Genomic DNA, 17,913 nt, shown 5'->3' with positions numbered 1-17,913 from the left:
GTATGACATTCACCTTGCACACCTGAATGGAAAAGTATATATCTGCCGATCGAATGCCATGCAATCACGTCTATTGAAAAAAAAATTACATTAGAAAAAACTCCCTGGGCTTGCTAAAGTTGATCCTTTGGTGAGTGAGCTGGAAAATGCAGGGAAGCTAGGTTGATCATACAACAGCCAATGAAAACTCAAGTAGTATTTTTCAATAACAATGAAAATGCTGTAAATTTTACACTGGTAATAGAAGGGTTCTCCAAATTGCCACCCTTGGTCAATGAATGGCTGAGATTTATATACAGGAACATAGGTGGAGCCTGTAACTTCCAAACAAAATAAGCACCTAGTGGTTTTCAAGGACGATATTTTAAATAAAGCCATGCAAACACTTAATGGCAGGGCTCTGAAATTTGCTACAGCTTTATCAATGGAGGAGTGTAGTCACAACTCTAAAAAACATTGATTAATAAACTGTCAATTCCATTATTTATATTGCTTGGGGACATTTGAAGTCATTAATACCAAGCAACACGAGAGTTCAAAAAGTTGCTAATGCAGTCTGTGTCCTTTTGTTATAAAAATTGAAGGGGGAAAATAAATCACAAAATCATAGCAAAGCAAATCCAGGTCAATAACTAATATTAGTATTACAGTGATTTAGTGGTAAAATCGTTGCTGAACATACCTTTCATGTATTTGTTTACCGTATATACTCGGATACAAGTCGACCTCGTGTATAAGTCGACCCCAATATTTGAGCCCCTTAAGCTGGAATTGTTCTCTGTCTCCAGTATAAGTCTACCCCTAAAAGTTAACTACTGCACTTGGGGACCAGGAGTGGTTAATGGCTGCACTGCATACCGTATTTTGGCCATTAACCCCTCCTGGCCCCCAAGTGTAGCCATGCATTGTCTCCCTCCCTCCCTGCAGAGCACGTGGCTGGAGACATTGATCCTACCTTCCACCCACCATCACCCAAAGGGTGTCCCCCTCTCTATCCCCATCCCCACCGTGTGTAATAAAATGCTGTGTAGTCCACAGCAGGAGCAAAATGGTTGCAAGGGACTTTAATCCTCCCTCCCTCCCTCACCCTAAGCATGTCTACATCTCTCTATCTTTAATTGTCCCTACCTTCCACCCATCATCACCCAAAGGACATCCACCACTCTTTATCTTCCCCCTGTGTAAAATGCTGCGGAATCGCCGCAGCTGACTTACTGTATGAGTCCAGCACAGATGATCACCCAAAGGACGTTCACCAGTCTTTATCTTCCCCCTGTGTAAAATGCTGCGGAATCGCCGCAGCCGACTTACGATACCGGCAGCAGCTGTCACGCACTCTCCACTTCCTCACTCATGTTCCGTCATGTGACTACGGGAGCCGGCGGTATGCAGACTTGCGTGCATTAGAATACCGCCTCCAGAAGTCACCTGATGCCGCGCGAGTGAGGAAGAGGAGTGCGCATGACAGCTGGTGCTGGAATCGTAAGTCTGCTGCGGCGATTCCACAGCATTTTACACAGGGGGAAGATAGAGAGTGGTGGAGGTCCTTTGGGTGATCGTGGGTGGGTGGGAGGATGAAAGTCCCCGGCCACTAGTCCACTACAGAGAGGGGGAGAGAGAAAGGCAGCCCTCTCATCCTGGCTATAAGTTGGTAAATTTAGGACTATCTCAAGTACAAGTCGACCCCCCCACTTTTACACTTTGAGTTAGTCCTAAATTTCTCGACTTATAGCCGAGTATATACGGTAGATATCTTTGCCCTCACATCCTTCTTGATGTCTTAGTAGCATTTTTTTAACATTTTGCACAATTCTTTTACAATGTTCCACACTGTTCACTGACTCTGTTATTTGTTCCCACAACGTTTTCCTGATGTATGAATCTGTTGTTTTAAATTGATATCTCCTGCGCCTTGACAGACAATACTGTACTGGATTGTATCTTTATACAATCCAGTACAGTATTGTCTGTCAAGGCGCAGGAGATATCAATTTAAAACAACAGATTCATACATCAGGAAAACGTTGTGGGAACAAATAACAGAGTCAGTGAACAGTGTGGAACATTGTAAAAGAATTGTGCACAATGTTAAAAAATGCTACTAAGACATCAAGAAGGATGTGAGGGCAAAGATATCTACCGTATGTTTATTAAAATCAATAATAACACACCAAAAATAATCATCTCTATTTTGCACGTCATTGGTTCTATCTGGCAGCACTACCACACAACTAATCCGCTTCCACATCTATTCATTCACACACTTCCACCAATTCCCTAATCTGCCCAAAAGCCAGCACTAGAATATAATTCATTCAGGGCCACCCGTACATGTACAGAAAAAGGGGATCCCCTGAGGCGCGTTTTTGCAACAGATTCTGGAAGTCCGTCCTTTGACAATGCTGAAGCATAAAAAATATAAAAATAAAGATGAGCACAAGAGATATGATTGATCCGGATTGTAAAAATTATATATATCTCAAAGCCCAAAGATAACAGTTTCACCGCTGCAATGGCATATATTCATAGCTTTGCACAATGTCCTCCAATTTCCTCGCTTATGGCATTCTCTCTGTACACGCCATATACTCAGTTATGCAAATCCTATATCAGAATCAGAATCAGAATCATTTTATTTCGCCAAGTACAACGTGAGTTGTACCCGGAATTGGTTTTGGCACAACAGGGTCGGAGGTGGTACAGTACAGAAATTGAACAGCATACAGTAGGTACACAGTAGATACATATAGCGCATACATATATACAGTGGATACATACAGTAGGTACAATGCATAATACAGTCAGAGTAAAGCATAGGTAAAGAACTCGTAAGGAATGGGCCCAAGAGCAGGACCAGGGGACATCCGCTGCCGTCTAAGGCACTCAAAACGCTTCTATAGCGATACTTTGAATCAGATGCCCTTGGACAATCTTGGGGAAGAGAGAGAGAAAGATAAAGAAAGAGAGTATTTAGAAAAAGTAGAAAAATGAGGTGAGTCCCCTGGGGTTGTGACTTGATCTGTCCGGTTAGTGTCCCAAAAAACGGTAACAGCAATGAGACCACGGCTGCTGGTCTGGCGTCGTCTTAGTCCCTGTGTAGCTGCTTTGTGCCGGTGTACAGCTGCTAAGGGAGGCTGGCAGCCTTTACTCTGCAGTGGAAGGCTGTTAGAGGCTGGAGCGAGCTGCCTCCAAAGAGCCGGAGGATAAAGGGCAGAGGGGACAGCTGGTGGGTGGATGAGCGTGGCTGCCATGATGGATGGATGGGCAGGCAACTGGAGCTGTGGCCCTGGCTGGGATGTACAGGGGCCGGGGGAGAGAGGCCAAGGGGACAATCTGGTGGTGATGGTGGAGCGCTGCGTTACTGGATGGGCAGGCAGCAATGGCCATGGCTAAGTGCATGTAGCCAGCCAGAGAGTGCCCCCTTGCCCCTGTTGTTCAGGCCACTGATGGGCCTACATACCTCCCCTGGTGAATCCGCAGACCAGCCACATCGGCAGTGAGTGGGCGCCAGCATCCCACTGCCCTCTGAACTCCCCAGCTGGAGCAACGCGCAGTCCTCGCAGCTACCCGGGCACAGCCGCATCACTGGCTCTTCTGGACTCCCCGGTGGTGGCCCATTGATCTTCCACCGCAGCAGCGATGACAAACGGGAGTGCGGGGCAGCAGGGACGGAATCCTCCAGAGCAGCTGATCCTCCCCGCAGCAGCGATGACAAGAGGGAGTGCGGGGCAGCAGGGACGGAATCCTCCAGAGCAGCTGGGCCCGATGGCAGCAGGGACCGGATTCCTACAGAGCAGCTGAGCCCGATGGCAGCAGGGACGGAATCCTCCAGAGCAGCTGGGCCCGATGGCAGCAGGGACCGGATTCCTACAGAGCAGCTGAGCCCGATGGCAGCAGGGACGGAATCCTTCAGAGCAGCTGGGCCCGATGGCAGCAGGGACCGGATTCCTACAGAGCAGCTGAGCCCGATGGCAGCAGGGACCGGATTCCTCCAGAGCAGCTGGCCTGACGTCACATCTCCAAGCTGCAAGATGTCCCCAGGCAGCAGCGGAGAATAAGGCAGCGGTGGAGGCGAAATGATGGCAGACCCGGCACCATGTGGGTTTACCAGCTGAGCCGACCACGTGGTGAGCCTCCTATCCTGCAGAGCACGTGGGTCCCGTCCGCCGATGTCCGAATCAGCTGGACCCGATGGCTGGTGCAGAAAAAGACCGGCATGCCCGTGATCCCCACATCTCACCCCGGAGGCAGGGGGGCTCAGAAGTGAGCAAAGGTGAGAGATTACTTGGAAAAAAAGAGAAAAAGCCGGAGCCCTGTGGCCGTGGCGTCCGAGTCCGGCGCCATTTTGGTTTCAGACGTAATGGACCATAGCAGCGGTAAAGTTCACAGTAAACTCACGTATCCAACAGAGAGGCGGAGGGGAGGGAGTCCAAAGTTTAATACAGTGTTGCAGACCGGCTCTACAAACGCCTTGGTCCTGGCCGTGGACGCCCCGGAGTTTGGAGCCGCTAGATGCCGGAGATAGTGGTTCCGGTACACGGAAGTCCTCAGGTGATGTCACCTCACTCTTCAGACCAATCAGAGCCTACGCGTTTCAGTAGGCACACCTACCTTTATCAGGGCCTCCTCTGATTGGTTCCCGAACGTCTCCCTTTATTCTGTATAACTCCGCCCCCTCTCTCATCTCTATACAGACTCATTCATTGCATTAGTAGTCATCTTAACCATCCTGGCGTTCTATTAAAATTGCCAGGGCGGCTGCGGGAGGTTTTTTTTTTAATTAAAAAAAAACCTATTTCATGCAGCCAACTGAAAGTTGGCTGCATGAAAGCCCACTAGAGGGCGCTCCGGATGCGTTCTTCTGATCGCCTCCGGCGGCGGCCTTCCGTGTTTCGCTTACCTCGTCGCCATGGCGACGAGCGGAGTGACGTCATGGACGTCAGCCGACGTCCTGACGTCAGCCTCCTCCGATCCAGCCCTTAGCGCTGGCCGGAACTTTTTGTTCCGGCTGCGCAGGGCTCGGGCGGGTGGGGGGACCCTCTTTCGCCGCTGCTTGGCGATCAGGTAGCACACGCGGCTGGCAAAGTGCCGGCTGCGTGTGCTGCTTTTTATTTGAGCCATATCGGCAAAGCAGGGCCTGAGCGGCAGCCTCCGGCGGTAATGGACGAGCTGAGCTCGTCCATACCGCCAGGATGGTTAATGGGAAAAACGTCCCTGCAGTTCTTATTCATCATATTTAAATATCACTCGTATCTTCAAAAAGCAAACAACTCAAAATCACTGTTTAATCCATTTGGGATCAAGCTATTTAGAATGTATAGCCATTCTGTCTCTTTCTTTGACATCTTTTTGATGAAATCTCCGCCTCTCCATTCTTTCTCCACTTTTTGTATTGCATAGAATCTTAGCGAACTGAGGTTGCTGTCATGTTTCACTTTAAAATGTTTGCTTAGGGGAAACTTCACATTGCCTCCTTTGATATTATTAATGTGTTCTCCAATTCTGGATAGTAACTTTCTTTTCGTCCTTCCTACATATTGTTTTTAACATCCAAACTCCACCACATAAATAACATCTGTGCTCATACAATTTAAATTATCCCTGATCTGAAATTCTTCATTTGTTGCACACGATTTAAATTTCTTTATGGGGCCCATATATCTAGTGTTTCTACATGGAACGCAAAATCCACATCTCTTAAAGAAACCTTTTATATTTTTCGTTTTGTCCACTGTTGGCACAGTTGGAGCAATGATGCTTTTGATGTTTGCTGCTCTGCTAAAAGTAAATTTGGGCTTTTCAGATAAGATACCATTCAGTGTTTTGTCCTGTTGCAGAATATGCCAATACTTTGCAACAATTTTTCTTACTCTATTGGACTGCTGGGTACACTGCATCTTAATACTTAGAGGGGGAGAGGTGGGAGGCTTAATCTTGGGGACTAAAAGGTCTTCTCTCTTATAATCCCTCTTCCTCTATCCTTTCTAATATAATAATATAGGTTTCTCATAATTCTTTTCCAGGAATCTATTTCTTAAGACTGCGGCCTGTTTATCAATCCTCCAATTCAGAGCAATTTCTACGCAGTCTTAAAAATTGACTCCTGGGAATATTGGCTAGCCATTTAAACATATGGCAGCTGTCTAAAAATATAAAACTGTTTGTATCTGTTTACTTTGAATGATCTACCCTTCTACAAATACCTTTAAATCTAAACTTCTCTGTCACTATACTCACTGGTAAATGTCATATTGTAGTCATTTACATTTAGCCAGTCCAAAAAAAACTTTTAACTTCTCCTCTCCCCCACCCCATACAAAAATGGCGTCATCTATGTACCTCTTCCAGACCACAAGGTCTGCACCTGGGCCCTCTGGACCCCCTAATATAAACTTCTCCCAGTAGGCCATAAATACATTCGTGAACCCAGGTGCGAACCTCGTGCCCATAGCTGTCCCGACCCGCTGCAGATAGTACTGTCCATTGTATGTAAAATAATTATGAGTTAATATAAAATAAATTGGACCCCATAATACAAACTTCTCCCAGTAGGCCATAAATACATTCGCAAACCCAGGTGCGAACCTCGTGCCCATATCTGTCCCGGCCCGCTGCAGATAATACTGTCCATTGTATGTAAAACAATTATGAGTTAATATAAAATAAATTGCTTTTTCTATAAACCTAATTTGATCCAATGGGATATCTGTTAATGTCTCCAAAAAGAATCTGACCGCCTCCAAACCCCTCCTATGATCGATAATGGTATATAATGAGCTGACATCAGCCACACATAATATATACCCCTTTTCCCAAACAGTTTCATCTAATATCCGTAACTTGTGACCTGTATCTTTAACATAAGATTTAGTACAAAACACTGAAGGTACTGATCTATATACTCTGATAAATTTGCTGTGAGAGACCCAATCCCGGAAATAAACTGGTCTTTCGGGTGGGCTCTCCAATTTTTTATGTATTTTGTGCAAGTGGTACCAGCAGTCGTGGATGGGCTTGGAGTACATAGTCAGCTTCCCTTTCATTCAAAATACTTTGCTCTTTGCCTTCTGTTATCAAAACCTTCAATTCTTTCTCAAATTCTCTACTTGGATCTCTTTTGAGTTTCAAATATGTCCGTTCATCATTTAACTGTCTATCTGCTTCTTTATTATAGGCCTCTATATACTGAATTACTACCCCCCCCCCCCTTTATCAGCTGGTCTTATAATAATTATGGGGTCTTCTCTTAATTTCTTCATCACCTCTGTTTCTTTTGATGTCAAATTTGAGCTTTTATTCCTAAAACCATTGTTTCAAATGTCACCATTGAATCACTCATCTCATTTGTCGGATTAAATTTAGATCGATTTCTCAATTCTGTATGTGTGAAGACCTCTCTTTTGGGGGTTTCCACTGTTTGTTTTTTTTTAGAAAGTATTTCTTGACACATAACTGTCTCATATACTTTTTAATACTTACAAACGTGTCAAAGTGTGTGTGCATGCGTGTGTGTGGTGTGTGTGTGTGTGTGTGTGTGGGGTGTGTGTGTGTGGTGCGTGTGGGGTGTGTGTGTGTGGTGCGTGTGGGGTGTGTGTGTGTGTGTGTGTGGTGTGGTGTGTGTGGGGTGTGTGTGTTGTGTGTGTGTGTGGTGTGTGTGTGGTGTGTGTGTGGGGTGTGTGTGTGTGGGGTGTGTGTGCGTGTGTATGTGTGTGGTGTGTGTATTGTGTGTGTGGAGTGTGTGTGTGTGTGTGGTGTGTGTGGTATGTGCCTTGTGTTTGGGTTGTGTGTGTTGTGTGTGTGTGTGTGGTGTGTGTGTTTGTGGGGTGTGTGTGTGGGGTGTGTGTGTGTGTGGGTGGGTGTGTGTGTTTGTGGGGTGTGTGTGTGTGGGGGGGCGGTGTGTGTGTGTGTGTGTAGAGTGTGTGTGTGTATGTGTGTGGTGTGTGTATTGTGTGTGTGGAGTGTGTGTGTGTGTGTGTGTGTGGTGTGTGCCTTGTGTTTGGGTTGTGTGTGTGTGTGGTGTGTGTGTTTGTGGGGTGTGTGTGTGTGGTGTGTGTGTGTGTGGGGTGTGGGTGTGTGTGGTGTGTGTGTTTGTGGGGTGTGTGTGTGGGGTGTGTGTGTGGGGTGTGTGTGTGGGTGTGCGTGTGTGGTGTGCGCGCGTGTGGGGTGTGTGTGTGTGTGTGTGTGTGGTGTGTGTGTGGGGGTGTGGGGTGTGTGTGTGTGTGTGTGTGTGTGTGTGTGTGTGTGTGTGCGTGTGGGGTGTGTGTGTGGTGTGTGTGTGGGTGTGCGTGTGTGTGCGTGTGTGGTGTGTGTGTGCGCGTATGGTGTGTGTGTGTGTGTGTGGTGTGTGTGTGTGTGTGTGGTGTGTGTGTGTTTCTTGGAAATGTGTAAGAGGGAGAGTGAGAGACAGACTAAAGGCAAAATGGGAAAAATTGTATTAGAGTGGAAAACAGAGAAAGGGAGGGGATAGACACTCAGAAAAATGATGTGTGAGCCAGAGAGGAGAGGATTGCAAGCAGGACTGCCCTCTGAATATGAATTTAAGACATTGCATGGTAGTAAGAATGCAGCACTCTCATAGCCTGTGTAACATGCTCCATGCTCAGCACACTGCAGGAGGTCTGCAAACTGATGTATAGCAATATAACATCTCCCAGCAGTGGGGGGATGACAACAATTTTAGCTGTAAACAGGTCTATTTCCTCTCCTCCTAGCAAACAAACTGCTTCAAAAGAGGGGCATGCCATAGAGGTGAGGTTGCACCAGGCACAGCATTCTAAAGCAAACAAACAGAAGCTGTCAGCCACCACTTTACCAGGAATTCCATTGCTGGGGGCATTAGTGGAAGCAGATATTCATCTACCCTGCAACTCTGTCCTTGCTCTCCGCACATGGACACTGCTCCACACTCTTCCCTATCTGACTTTTGACCTGCAAGGCTGGAGCACTGTGCTGGGAAGTTTACTGCAGGATCTGAAGACTGGCTGGAGGAGGAGAGCCTCATCCTCTGCACTAGTCACGCAGATCTGGGACGCAATAGCTCCAGCACCTTTAAAGTTCCTGCGGTGCCTGTAATGTCAGTTACCAGGCACTCCCCGCCCCTCTATATCGCTGATAGGGAGGAGCTGAAGGGAAGGCAGATATAGTATGAGTGACAGCGGTCAGCTCCAGTGACACAGCCGCTGCACACTGCATAGAGGGTGTGTAGGAAGCAAATCAGCCGCTGACAGTGATCACAGCTGGGCGGGATCTGAGACCAGCCGGGCGCTCCGACCAGCTAATAGGCTCCGGGGAGAACACTTCACAAGAAAGGATGACAAAACAGACAATGGAAACATGGATAAAAAAATATATATATACTCGGGGAAGCTGCACAAAAGGCCTAGAAGGATGGTGAGGGTCAAGGACACAGAAGGGAAAACAAAAGGAGGCATCCGGTACACTGAAAGGGAGATATAGACAGAAGAGAAGGGAGACAGAAGATGAAGACAGGTAAAAGCTGTTGATGAAACTATAAACAAAAGCCTTCACAAGGGAAGCCACGCAGATGAGGAGATGTGTGATGTTTGTCGCTGGAGTATTCGGTCCCCTTGAAGTTTTCCACATTTTGTCACATTACTGACACAAACATGAGTCAATTTTATTGGAATTCCACTTGAAAGACCAATACAAAGTGGTGTACACGTGAGAAGTGGAACAAAAATCATACATGAGTCCAAGCATTTTTTACAAATAAATAACTGCAAAGTGGGGTGTGCGTAATTATTCAGCCCCCTTTGGTCTGAGTGCAGTCAGTTGCCCATAGACATTGCCTGATGAGTGCTAATGACTAAATAGAGTGCACCTGTGTGTAATCTAATGTCAGTACAAATACAGCTGCTCTGTGAGGGCCTCAGAGGTTGTCTAAGAGAATATTGGGAGCAACAACACCATGAAGTCCACAGAACACACCAGACAGGTCAGGGATAAAGTTATTGAGAAATTTAAAGCAGGCTTAGGCTACAAAAAGATTTCCAAAACCTTGAACATCCCACGGAGCACTGTTCAAGCAATCATTCAGAAATGGAAGGGGTATGGCACAACTGTAAACCTACCAAGACGAGGCCGTGTACCTAAACTCACAGGCCGAACAAGGAGAGCGCTGATCAGAAATACAGTCAAGAGGCCCATGGTGACTCTGGACGAGCTGCAGAGATCTACAGCTCAGGTGGTGGAATCTGTCCATAGGACAACTATTAGTCGTGCACTGCACAAAGTTGGCCTTTATGGAAGAGTGGCAAGAAGAAAGTCATTTTTAACAGAAAAGCATAAGAAGTCTTGTTTGCAGGTTTCCACAAGCCATGTGGGGGACACACCAAACATGTGGAAGAAAGTGCTCTGGTCAGATAAGGCCAAAATGCAAAACGCTATGTGTGGAAGAAAACTAACACTGCACATCACTCTGAACACACCATCCCCACTGTCAAATATGGTGGTGGCAGCATCATGCTCTGGGGGTGCTTCTCTTCAGCAAGGACAGGAAAGCTGGTCAGAGTTGATGGGAAGATGGATGGAGCCAAATACAGGGCAATCTTGGAAGAAAACCTCTTGGAGTCTACAAAAGACTTGAGACTGGGGCAGAGGTTCACCTTCCAGCAGGACAACGACCCTAAACATAAAGCCAGGGCAACAAGGAAATAGTTTAAAACAAAACATATCCATGTGTTAGAATGGCCCAGTCAAAACCCAGATCTAAATCCAATCGAGAATCTGTGGCAAGATCTGAAAACTGCTGTTCACAAATTCTGTCTATCTAATCTGACTGAGCTGGAGCTGTTTAGCAAAGAAGAATGGGCAAGGATTTCAGTCTCTAGATGTGCAAAGCTGGTAGAGACATACCCTAAAAGACTGGCAGTTGTAATTGCAATGAAAGGTGGTTCAGAATCAGAATCACTTTATTTCGCCAAATACAGCAAGAGCTGTAAACGGAATTATTTGTAGTACACATGGCATAGGCAGAATATGAGACAGACGACAACACATGCAATAGAACAATAGAAATGCAGAAATCAGTTCGTACTGGCTATTTCACTGCTGTGCAAGTACAGTCTAGTGACTAGTAGTAAGGTGCAGTTAATGGGCCGAGTCAATTTGGGTATCAGTCAAGGCAGGCAGCGGCGGGCACCGGCTGGCCGACCCGGCTGTAACGCGCTGGTGTGCCTTGGGAGGTTGGAGTTCAGTAGCCGAACAGCTTGGGGGGAAAAGGTGTTTTTCCGCCTGGTACTTTTGGATGGTATGGTCCTGTAGTGACGGCCCAGCGGGAGGAGCTTGAAGTAGTGGTTGCCCGGTTGAGAGGGGTCGCGAGAGATCATGGTGGCTCTCCTCCTCATCCTAGCAGAGTGGAGGAGGTCAAGCGGTGGAAGAGGAGAGCCAGTGTTTGTCGCTGGCCGATGCGCCAGCATACCAGACAATGACTGAGGAGCAGAGGATGGATTCTATGGTGGCGGTATAGAAGCTGGTCAGCAACTCCCTGGGCATGCCAAATCTTTTCAGTTGACGCAGAAAGAACAACCTCTGCTGGGATTTCTTCTGAATTCTGGTAGTGTTTTGCCCCCATTTCAGGTTATTTGTGAGAGTTGTGCCAAGGACCCGGACAGACGTCACCGTGGAGATTTCTGTACCTCCAATGAGGACAGGTGGGAGGGGGGTTCCTCCTGAAATCAACGACGAGTTTAACAGTTTTTGCTGCGTTGAGGACTAGGTTGTTGTCCTCGTACCAGCTACATATTCTCTCGACTTCGCTGCGATACACCTGCTCCCCGTTGCTTCCAATTAGGCCGATGATAGTGGTGTCATCTGCAAATTTGATGACTTTCACAGAGTCGACGGATGAGATGCAATTGTTGGTGTAGAGGGAGAACAGTAGAGGTGACAGAACACAGCCTTGTGGGGCCCCCGTTTTGGTGGTTCAAATGCTGGAGTGGTGGTTGCCGAGCTTCACCAGTTGCGTTTTGTTTGTCAGGAAGTCTTTGATCCATGCTCGAAGGGTGGGGTCTACTCCGAGCTGCACCAGATTGGTGTGCAGGAAGTCTGGGCAAAGTATTTACTCAGGGGGCTGAATAATTATGCACACCCCACTTTGCAGTTATTTATTTTTTAAAAATGATTGGAATCATGTATGATTTTCATTCCACTTCTCACGTGTGCACCACTTTGTATTGATCTATCACGTGGAATTCCAATAAGATTGATTCATGTTTGTGACAGCAGTAATGTGACAAAATGTGGAAAACTTCAAGGGGGCCAAATACTTTTGCAAGCCACCGTATGTTCTTTATTTTGTTTTATTGTCAGGTCCTGTCTAGTATGAGTGTGAGCGCTTGTGTACCCACTTGGCAGTGCTGGCTCATATTATGCTGTATTGATTTGCATTTCTGTACATGATGCTGATGTTTTGTTCCTAAGAATTTTTTTCTTGTACTTATGTTATGTAATACGAGTGTTGTATTGATATGCATACTTTTTTTTTTTTCATGCTGTATTGATTTGCATTTCCGTACTTGATGCTGATATTTTTGTTCCCAATAAATTTTGGGCACAGGGCACATCACATCTTGGGGTGCCTCCTCCCTACCAATAATATCCCACACCAACCCCCTCTGCTTGGGGTGTTGGCCGTGTATGTTGGTTCCTTGGAATCCTTACACCCCTTCTTTTCCGGAGAGTGACCTACATTGACGAAGATTAAAGAACCCGAGTGAGGACAGGCTTTCTTCATCAGCCGTTACACTGTGGTTGCCAGTCTTGCAACCTATTCTTGTGAGTATTCTACACATACTGTTGTCGAGTGTCCCATACCCTCAATGTGCTACACTATCAGGGGCTCCTGGTGTCCCTGTCTTGTTTTTTTCTCTCCTTTGGAAGGTCCTCGGACTCCATTGGTACCACACCCTATATTTTAAATCAGGGGTCCCCAAACGTTTTGGGTCAAGGACCAGGTCAACATACTTCAGACTGCTGGGGTGCCGGAGTATACATAAAATTATGTAGAAGTCTTTGTGGGCCAGACAGTGAAGCATATTTAGGTGACAACCTGCAGTCCAATTGGACAGCAGTGTCACCTGATGTGGAATTTGATTTGAAACCAGCAAATTACTGCTTTCTGGCTTCCATGTGGATGAGTGGTGCCAGCACTGTTATTCTATATGCGGGCCACCAATATTTAAAGATGTAGCTGACTGCATCTATAAATAATACATTTTGTGTGTGGGGGGCTGGTGAAAAAGCCTCAGGGGCCACAAAGTGCACTTTACTTGGCTTGAAGACGGGCTGTACGCCCGAAACAGCTCTTGGCCGGTGTCTGTCACCGTGATGTTTGGACTTTCTATATGATGATGACCTTTGTCTACCCGACTGCTATAACTACTCCATCTGCTTGGGGGCTAGGCATTTGATGGACATTGACCGTCTTTGCTGGTTATCGCATTGCTGGATTGTCCCTGTGACGGCTCATATATTTTCATGTTTATGATGTTGAAGATGCTGTAATAAAGATTTCTATGAGTTTTGGAAGTGTCTCTGAGTGTGCTGGTCCTTGTGGACTTTATAGTGAAAGTCTATAGGGCATTTCATATCTGGCGCAGCGAGATGCCTTCCGCTGGAAGTGCCCAATTTGCTGCAAAAGCAACAGCACTTGGTCAGGCAACTTGTGCAGCAACCAGAAGTCATGTAAGCTATGCCGACACAGTTTTTTAAAAAAATTTCGCCATTTCCTCGTTGTGGTGCGCTTGTGCAAAAGCGATTTTTCAATACACTTCTGCGCAATTTAAATTTCGGCCACAGGAAGTGAGCATTAACCTCCCTGGCGGTTTATTTATTTTGCCAGGGAGGCTGCGGGAGGGTTTTTTTTAAATAAAAAAAAAAATATTTCATGCAGCCAACTGAAAGTTGGCTGCATGAAAGCCCACTAGAGGGCGCTCCGGAAGCGTACTTTCGATCGCCTCCGGCAATCGAAAGTAACAAGATAGGCCGCAATGAGCGGCCTATCTTGTTTCGCTTTCCTCGTCGCCATGGCGACGAGCGGAGTGACGTCATGGACGTCAGTCGACGTCCTGACGTCAGAGCCGCCCGATCCAGCCCCTAGCGCCGGCCGGAACTGTTTGTTCCGGCTGCGCTGGGCTCGGGCGGCTGGGGGGACCCTCTTTCGCCGCTGCACGCGGCGGATCGCCGCGGAGCGGCGGCGATCGGGCAGCACACGCGGCTGGCAAAGTGCCGGCTGCGTGTGCTGCTTTTTTCAGAACTCAAATCGGCCCAGCAGGGCCTGAGCGGCGACCTCCGGCGGCATACCCCGAGCTCAGCTCGGGATTACCGCCAAGGAGGTTAAAGAGCCTGACTTCCTGCTTGTCTTGCAACCAGAAGAGAGGTTACCGCGCATTGCCGTGGTAATCCCAGAGATTCAGTTCTAATAGGCCTCTGCTTGCTGCTAGCTGCCTGAACTCCTGGTCCCATTGCGTGTTCCTGATTCCCCGGCAAATCCCCTGGGTGTATGCTCTGAGGGAGGCGGAGCTCCGGAACGCATCAGCAACTGGACTAAAAGACACTCTACCTTTACCACTACAGGCAAATCCCTGTGTGTATGCTCTGAGGGAGGCGGAGCACCTGGACTAAAAGATGTGACCTCACACTACCTTTACCACTACAGTTTACAGGACTATGCTTGGAGCAGTGTTAGTGATCGGGGAGAAATGAATAATATATATGCTGTGATTGCTGTCAGCACATTGGGGCAGCCACGTTATCAGGTGAGCTCGGTCCCTGGTGGTGACGGGCATGGTTGTGGTTGGTGAACCCTTAAAGGACACGGTGGCAATATCTAACCCTGTGGTGCTAGTATTGGTGAGGGATCGCCGTATTTAAGAAGGTTGCGCAATTAATATGTTGTGGTTGTTTCCCACTATGTGCCTCTGAGTGTGAAGACATCAGGACCAAGCTGCATTACCAGGGGGATTTACATTGGAGCTTGTGGGGCTGTCTGTGGGTCAGGGCAGCTGCCACATCAGGTGAGTAGTTTTCTAGGAGGTGGTGGGTGCACACCGAAGCAATCTGGGTGCTCAATCTAAATATATTCACGGAATCTAATGTGGACAGCCTGCTGGTGTTTTAAGTGCAATATATATAGTGCATACAGACTATGCTATGATATTTTTGTGTCCTTTTTTTGAGGTACACTCATTGGTTTGAGGAAATCATCCTGAGCAACGGTGGACTGTTTTGAAGTTTGTGTATGGTTGTTTATGGACTTTTTACGGGCTATTTATTATTGATATCGTATTAGTGATCAAGTGTGGAAGCGCATATATATTTATATGAATCCCTGAAGGCTATTTTCAGCATCAACACCGGTTTCCATTTTGAAAAAGCCCTCAGAGTTGATGCAACATTTTTTGCAAATTTTATGCAAAACTATGCAGCTTAGAAATGGATTAACTGCTGCATTTGATTTGTCAGTTTCTAACCTGCATAATTTTAACAGTTTACCTCAACTTGCAATTATTGGTATCTCATTGACCATCCATAATTATATAGATACTAGGCATAAGCACGCGTGTTTAAAACGAGCGCTAGGGCTCAGCTGCGACCCCCCCTCACCACCACCTTGCCCATGCCACAAATTGCACTCCCTGCCTCGAGGGCGCTCCCCGCGGCGCGCATGGCCACACTCCCCCTGCACCTGTCCTCCTGCTCTCCAACGTCTGCCTGCGTTCCACACATGCACAATAGCGCAAACGCACGGGCACAGGGACAGGAGAAGACGCAGGGAGTTTATTATAGAGGATTGGCATAGACTATTTAGCCTTAAATTACAAGCAGGCTTTGTGAAAGTTAATATTTGTTTATTTAAAATGGGGTAGGTTTGCAATATGAACTTTCAGTGGTAATCTGTATTCTTGCCATAGTTTGTTACAACACGTAAAAAAAAATTTCTATAATTTTTTCATCTCTCAATATGGATCTACATTCATGTATATTGTATAGTTTTCATTGTGGTTATTGATCAAAAGAGTAAAACTTCTTTGTTAAAAAAAAAGCAGACTGGGAATGTCAAACACGACCCATATAAAGATGACAACATGTGCTGTATGAACTCTGGGGTCACCAGGGAAACCACAGAAACCAGATTTTTCTCATGTTTGTATGCTGTTTGGCTAGGCAGTCTAGTAAAAGAGACCAAATGTAGGAATCGTGTGTGTGTGTGTGTGTGTGTGTTTTCAGCTTTTTTTTTGGGGGGGGGGGGGGGGGGGCGTACAGTGTTTATGTTACATTTTGCATTTAATCTCAATAGTACACACAGGTCCCCAATCAGAAATGTTGGTGCCCCTCACACATCATCAGGCCTGGCCCCCGATCCCTGAGCCCACCCACTGTTTGCTGTGGCTGCCCACTAGCCACCCCACCCCGTGTCCCTGTGCGAAGTGTGCTTTGGCAAAAAATGTACATGTGGTATTGGGTAGGAGTGGGATAGCTAAACAGCCATGGGCCCCAGTGCAGATTTTATACTTACATAGTTAGTTGGGTTGAAAAAGACATATGCCCATTGAGTTCAAAACCAAAATAAGGGTACAGCACTCTCCTGCACTATCACGTATGTCAGTTGATCCAGAGAAAGGTGATAAACCCTTACAATGCTTAGGCCAATTAGCCCTAAAAGGGAAAAAAATATTTCCCGTCTCCAGAATGCAATCAGATAAAATCCCTGGATCATCACCGTTGGGGGTGACCTAGTAATTATAGCCATGGATGTCCTTCAATGCAAGGAAACCATCTAAGCACTCCTATATAAATGTTATTGTTATTATTAAATGCTGATAAAGATTTTGCCTCAACTACTTCCTGTGGTAATATATTCCACATTTTAATCCCCCTTATGGTAAAGAACCTTTTCTAAATAAATAGCTAAAACTTTTTTTCCTCCATGTGCATGTCATGTCCTCTAGTCCTTTGCACAAGCCTAGGGACAAAAAGCTCATCTGACAAGGTTTTATATTGCCCACTGATGTATTTATACATGTTAACCTTATCTCCTCTTCAGCATTTTTTCTCCAGACTTCGTAAGACCAGTTTATCTAACCTTTCCTGGTGAGACCTTCCATCCTGTAACGATTGGTGTAGCAACACAGATGTCTGATTATGTGGTGATCTGCAGTATCACCAATAATACAAGTATAGCAGGCAGAATACAAAGTATGTAGTGCTTGGTGCAACAGTAATAAAATAGTTTAGCTAGACCTCACCAGAGGAGCTGGTGGGAACTATTAGGACACAGTAACTGATAGTTTGGCTTAACCTCACCAGAGGTTAAGCTGGTGGGTACTATCAGAAGAGCACCTCACCAGTGACAAGGGCTCACTGGTGAGTAGAGAGGCCAGACAGGCTAAGATCAGTAACGAGCGAGCAGGAACAGTACAGAATCGGCAGGCAAGAGAGTAGTAAGATATCAGGCAGGGTTCAGTAACAAAGTCAGATGGGCAGATGTACAGGAACGATAAGCAAGAGCAGAGTCAGAGGGTAGCAAGAGTCATATACAGTAAATCAATAAACAGTATAACAATGATCCTAGTCTTGTGTGAAATCCCTGGTTTCCTCCCAGATCAAAGCACACCGGATACTATCTAAGGTCTGAGCGCTAGCACATAAGTATTCGCAACAGCAGATAAGTTGCGAGTGAACAGTGAAGGCTTATGAAGCAGAGGAGACCCCACAGCTGTGGCCACAGCAATCAACCGATCCGGAACGCCGTGAGTCTCCTCTGACGTCAGCCGACCGGCTGGTCAGCTGACGCACCTCCTCCCTGTATAAAGGTCCCGTCTCCGCGATACGGCAACTCCATGTGCAAAAGACAAACCCGTCCTCGGTGTACTAGACACCAGAGGCACGGGC

The sequence above is a fragment of the Hyperolius riggenbachi genome, chromosome 8 (genome assembly GCF_040937935.1).
Source record: "Hyperolius riggenbachi isolate aHypRig1 chromosome 8, aHypRig1.pri, whole genome shotgun sequence".
NCBI classification, from domain to species: Eukaryota; Metazoa; Chordata; class Amphibia; order Anura; family Hyperoliidae; genus Hyperolius; species Hyperolius riggenbachi.
This window is presented reverse-complemented; position numbering follows the sequence as displayed.